Raw genomic sequence first — 6,000 nt, 5'->3', positions numbered from 1 at the left:
CCTCTATAAAATTGTTTTTTCCTTCTCGAAAGTGTATTTCTGTCTCTTTCTCCCAAAGAATTTTATCCTGATGGAATACCTTTATGTTTGAAAGCCTTAAAATTGCCATACAATTTTCTGCTATAAAACTGAGCATATGAGGGTGCCTGGGTAGCTCTGCTGGGTTAAGCATCCAACTCTTGATTTCAGCTAAGGTCATGATCTCCTGCTTTGTGGGTTTGAGCCCCACATCGAGCTCTGTGCTGACAATGTGGAGCCTGCTTGAGATTCTCTCTCTCTCTCTCTCTCTCTCTCTCTCTCTTTCTCTCCCTCTCTCTCTCCCCTCCCCCTGCTCACTTTCTCTCTCTCTCTCTCTCTCAAAATAAATAAAGTTAAAAAGAAAGACTATATATGTGAATTGAATTTTTTTTCAAACATCCTGTGACTATAGGTTTCTAAAGGTTAACATTTTCCTCCCTGAATATGGAGGTAGCATTAGAAATTGATCAGACACCATAAATATGTTATCTTTGGTAGCTGAGTTTTAGACACAGAAACCTTTTGGTAGAAATGCATTTCTTCACCGGGTGATTTGGGGAGAAAACTTCAGGGCCCTGACAGTTTTTGGTTGCTTGGGGATTTCTCCCTGAGGGGGAGGGGGACAGAGTGAGAGTCTAAGGTGGGAGAGAGGTGACCTTTAAGTGAGGTTGGAGAGATGCAGTTGTGAATGGTGGTAGAAACTGAGATTTGACATGATCTGTTCTTGGGCGGATCAATTTTAGGAAGAAAAACATATGCACACTGAGGATTTTGAAATAGATTTCCTTCAAATTATCTATGCTCACATACCCTCTAGAAGGTCTTTATACAAACACAGAGGTATTTGTATATCAGTTGGATTTAACTCACTCTGGCTCTCCAAGTGACTTAGCAACTCTTTTAATGATTCAGGCTGTTTTCACATACAGCTAATGCATGTTAAGGAAAGCCAAGCCGGTGTATATTATAAATACTTTATAAGTGAAGCGAGTACAATTTCTCACAGGAGGCATAATTATAGTGGAGGTAGCTGAGAGTGCCAGTTCTAGAATCAGACCCAACGTTTGTTCCTATTCTCCATCATCACCAGCTGTGTAACCTGGGGGCAAATTGTTACTAGCTGTGGTCCACAGCTTTCTCACCTGTGAAGTGAGGCTAAAATAGATTTCTCATTGGGTTGTTGTGAGATATAAATGAGATCATGCGTGCAAAGGGCTTAGCACAGTGCCCTGGAGATTCGGAGCCCTGGGTAACCACCAGTGTTTGTTATCTTTAGATATTACAGCGTTTGCCTCAAGGAATGAGCTCTACAAAGGCAATGAGGTCATCATTTTGGTCTTACTTCTTAGGTCAGGGTGCTTTTGTGCACAAGTTATTGTACCCAACCATCGTGATTCCGTGGACAGCATCGGATCTCCAAGATCCCAGTGGGCCTTGAGTCCTGGAAGCCCAAGGCTCTGAGGCTGCAGCCAGTCTGCCCACACCCGCAGTGCCCTTGTGTTCTGGTCGGCCTCCCGAAGACAAACACCTACTGGCAGGGTGGCCCTTTGAATGCCTGAAGTTATTTTTAATATTCTCAGAACACTGTCTAGGAGCTGCACGATGTAGATGGATGACATTCAGAGTCCCCTACAGGGTCACTTACCAAAAAAACATATGTAAAGCTACGACTCCAGGTGACAATACCAAAGTACCTTAATCCTGGTATCGACAACTGTTCTATTGGGTTACACAGTTTTAATCCCAGAGGAGTTGTCTCTTGACATTAAACTGTCCAAACAGTATTTATATCTGCGGCTGACCTGCAAGATCACTTAACCCTGTGCAGCCGTTTAAAAGTAGTTAATGACAGAACCGGCATGACGTGCCCCTTATGAATGATCACGTAAGTTCGACCTGGGCTGCCATGGTTTATGGAGGAAGGCAGTTTGTCCATAGCCTGCTTCAACCACAGCAGGTAATTTGAAATGAAATGAGACAGTTTCTACAAGCAGATTGATTTGGGAATCTTGCCTGTTCTTCCCTTTGACCCTTGACAAGTTGACACTACAAAGATTGTGACTTTAAAAAATGATTGGGTGCAAATACATTTAGGTAGATGATTTACCGTGTGCCGCAGCAAGGACAGTGCATTTCGGGTGATGCTGTGAGGAAAGGTAATTGTCAACTTTAACAACTCACGGTTTATGTTTCTGTAGCTTATTAATTATCCTACCAGAAAACCTACTAATAACCCTTAATCAAGTACTTTAGATTCCTGGCGACAGCCTAGGTACCCAATCTCAAGATGAAGAGATACAGTATGCACGATAAACTTATTAAAAGTACTGATTCAGTTTGTTATTTTGGTGGAAAACCACAGCTTGCACGTAAGAGTAAGAAATCGCATTCTCTTTCGTGTATTTCACTTCTTTCTTTCTTTTTGTAAATACGGTTAATCATATACAGGAGGAAACACTGTGATTAAAGGGCTGATAGGTTTCGTAGCTGATAATGGAAGAGTTATCAGAAACATCGGAAAAGAAAACCCCAGCTAGGCATTAACGAATGCCTTTTCCCCCTAAATCCTTTGTAGCCATATAAGATTTTCACACCAAATATTACGTGATATTTAAACACATATTCTCCTTATTGTTTTGACTCTCTTCTTCTGAAGCGGTTTTTCCTCTCAGATGTGAGGTAGTTAGACACGGAACTGAAAAATCAACTGTGTTTCAAAACAACAGTAAGAGCGACCGTCGGAAAGATTCCTTCTGAAAATAATTTCACATGAGTTCACAATTATGTGCCGTTTATGCCTAGATTATTTTAAGTGAACTTGCAATAGAACTGTGGATTTATTAACGTTTGGATTTGCATTGAAGTATCCACGCTTCGTAGCAATTTGCCATAGAACTTGGGCTTTTCTCTGCAGCTTTTGTGTTTTTCTCTATTGTAACCACTTTGTTTGAAATATAATTTTGAAGATGCTAGTAAAAAGTATAACAAATTCCCTACTGGTCTCTGTTTAAATTATTTACTGCCCTTTTGAGCCATATCTTCATTGAACTATGTTAAAAGTATCTTGCTGGAATGTTTCTTTATGTTGTCCATCGGGTTTAATAGACGTGCCATTTAATAAGCTCTCCACCTGTAAGGATAGACTATTTGACCTCTGTGCCCTGCCACTGGTACACATAGTATAAGATTGCTTTGTGAAATAAAGCTGTCGGTAACATCAACAAAATAAAAAATGATCGTATTCCAATACTCTCTGCTGAGTACTATGACAGCGCTGAAATATGGAATAAAATTGAAAGTAGATTAGTTTTGGGTCTTAAGTCATGTTTTGACAAGAAATAAGAGAGGAGAACATATCTTTGAACTTTTAGTTTTAAAGTTTTTTAATGAAAATATTTATCATTTTGTAAGGTTCCTTCTTTCTTGATCACATCCAGGCTGCATAGCCTTAAAACAATCCGTTCTCTTATTGCGAGGGATATAAACACGGTTCTGTCTTTATATTAAATACCATAAAGGGGACTCGCACGGCGTGAGATGGTTTGACACTTGTCAGGTAGGGAATGTCATGCTAATAAAAAAGCTTATTGAGGAGGTTGGAAAATCAGTCATTAATAAGCTACATATTTTCAAGGTATGTAAAGCATGTAAATACTGCAGACAAGCCGGCTGCTTTTGCTGTATTTTTTGTTCACCTTTTGGAATGGCTCGAATCTGAAGAGGAAGAATAAATATGTCAGAGTGCCGAAAGCCTGGCTGGTGATTGCTTTTGACCTACAGGAATTTGAAAATTGAGGCGACATGCAGATTGTGAAATTATTTCTTTCACCTCTGTGGTTATGCATGAATTACATGAAATCACAACTAATAAATGGTGTGGATCGGCAGCAGAGGGTGTGGGTTGAGTACAGTAACCCTCCCCTCCCGGAATTTGCAAACATCCTGTGTCGCCAGATGGGAGATTGTGAAGCTCTTAAAAGTGCCGTGCCTACTTGCCCTTCGTTCCAAATCCAGAAGAATTGCAAAGAGGACAGGTTAACTAGAGCTTCCTGCTCATCTCAGAATAAACTTTTCACTTTTCACGTTCTTGCCCTTTAAAAACACAGGATGCAAACGCGTGACAAGGGGCTGGGGCTGTCTTGCCTCCTCCTCCGGGCAGGTGTGCACAGCAGGACCAAGTCAGGGTGAGGCTCACGTCAGCGAACCTTCTAACCACCGCTTCTTTTAAAAAAGGTCTAAGTGAACTCTTTTCCCCCGACAAATGTGAATTACGTGATAGCATAGGGCTACAACGGGTAGACTCTTGTGGGATTCTGTTTTTAGTCATGAGAAAGGTTGTGTTCCCAGTCTTAGTTTCTACGGTCAGAAATGTCAAAAGTAAATAGAAAAAGTAAAGATTGTATGGGCTAAAAGTTCTGAAGAAGTTTTCACAAGGTTTCAAGCAGTCGCTCCTGAGATATTTTAAAGCTGCAACAAAGAAAAACCTTTTTTTTTAGATGAATATGACATAGAGAGATGTCTGTTAGTAGTTGTGGTATATATACACCAAGTCTTATGGAGGTGCTGTAATATCACCCCTTCATTTGTTCCATTACCTGGTTTTAACCTTGACTTGGCTAAATAATATCTTTAAACAGGACAGTGAATTACTGTGGTCATTACGTTGGTGTCATTTATCATCATCGCTGTGAGCTCAGCTCTGGAGTATGAAGGTTGTTAAGTAATCACTATACAGGTGCCAGCAATCCAAATCCAAGTTCTACGTGTGTTTTATCCATGGTTTTTATGTTAAATGTCAAGATCCAAGAGGGGCCCTGAACATCCTGGGAAGGGTCAGAGAGCGTGCCACGGATTTCCAGAGGGCTGGGGTAGCCCCAGCCTGGAAAACGTGTCCTTGGCTGGTGGAGGTCACCAGAAAGAGAACGAGGCTAGGAAAGAAGGTGACTGTGCGTCAGGTAACAAAAATTAGAAGTGAGATCAATTTAGCATTCTAGAAGATAAGAGAGAAGGGAAGTATGGATAGAAAATGAACAGTAATTACAGCATATGGTAGGTAAGGGATTTGGAAGTCATTCCATTGTGAAGAACTACCTTTTGGAGCAGAGGTGGGGACAGAGTCTCCACAGAGTCATTCTCTATTATGAAGAAATATGCATTTGAATGTCAGCCTGGGGTTCAGATATTAATTCTGCCAGAGAATAGCTGTACCTTTAGTACCTTTAGTAAAAGATGTGGACCTTCTTGGGGCACCTGGGTGGCTCATTCGGTTGAGTGTCCGACTCTTGATTTCGGCTCAGGTCATGATCTTACACTGTGAGACTGATCCCCGCCCCCCTCCCCCCCATGGGGTTCTGTGCTGACAGTGGGGAGCCTGCTTGGGATTCCCTCTCTCCCTCTGTCTCTCTCTCTGTGTCCCGCCCCCACTTCCTCACTCTCTCTTTCAAAATAAATAAAAATAAATTAAAAAAAATATGTGAACCTTCTTAACATCATTTTTAATCTGTCACATGAAGGTAAGACTGAGGTGGCTGAGCTAGTGTGCGAATTAGATGAAATAACCTGCTCGCAAATGTCTAGCATGGCGGCTGGCTGACACCCAGCCGCTGCCCAATAAATACCGGTGGCCTCCTTTTCTGTCTTCCTGATTCTGAAATAAGGATGTCCACCTGTTTTTCCCTTCAGATTTCATGAGCCTGATGAGGTCCATTCCATTTCTGTGAGTGGAAATGTTCTAGAAGTTTATTCACCTTCAGTAAACCAAAATTTTTTTATTGCAATTTCAATTACTCCCATAATTTAGTTTAAAAAGTCTGGACTGGAACCTTAATGTTGTTGACTTTCAGAGACGATCTGTACTGGGGATTTGTAACATTATTAACCATTTCATGACCTAGAAGGGCAGAAACAGCCAGCAAGTTTAAAGTTCTAGTAAGGAAAGGCAGATGATTCTGATGAAAATAAAACGAGAAATACATTTTTTAA

The sequence above is a fragment of the Panthera onca genome, chromosome F1 (assembly GCF_046562875.1).
Source record: "Panthera onca isolate mPanOnc1 chromosome F1, mPanOnc1 haplotype 2, whole genome shotgun sequence".
Taxonomy (NCBI): domain Eukaryota; kingdom Metazoa; phylum Chordata; class Mammalia; order Carnivora; family Felidae; genus Panthera; species Panthera onca.
Note: the sequence above shows the minus strand (reverse complement) of the source record.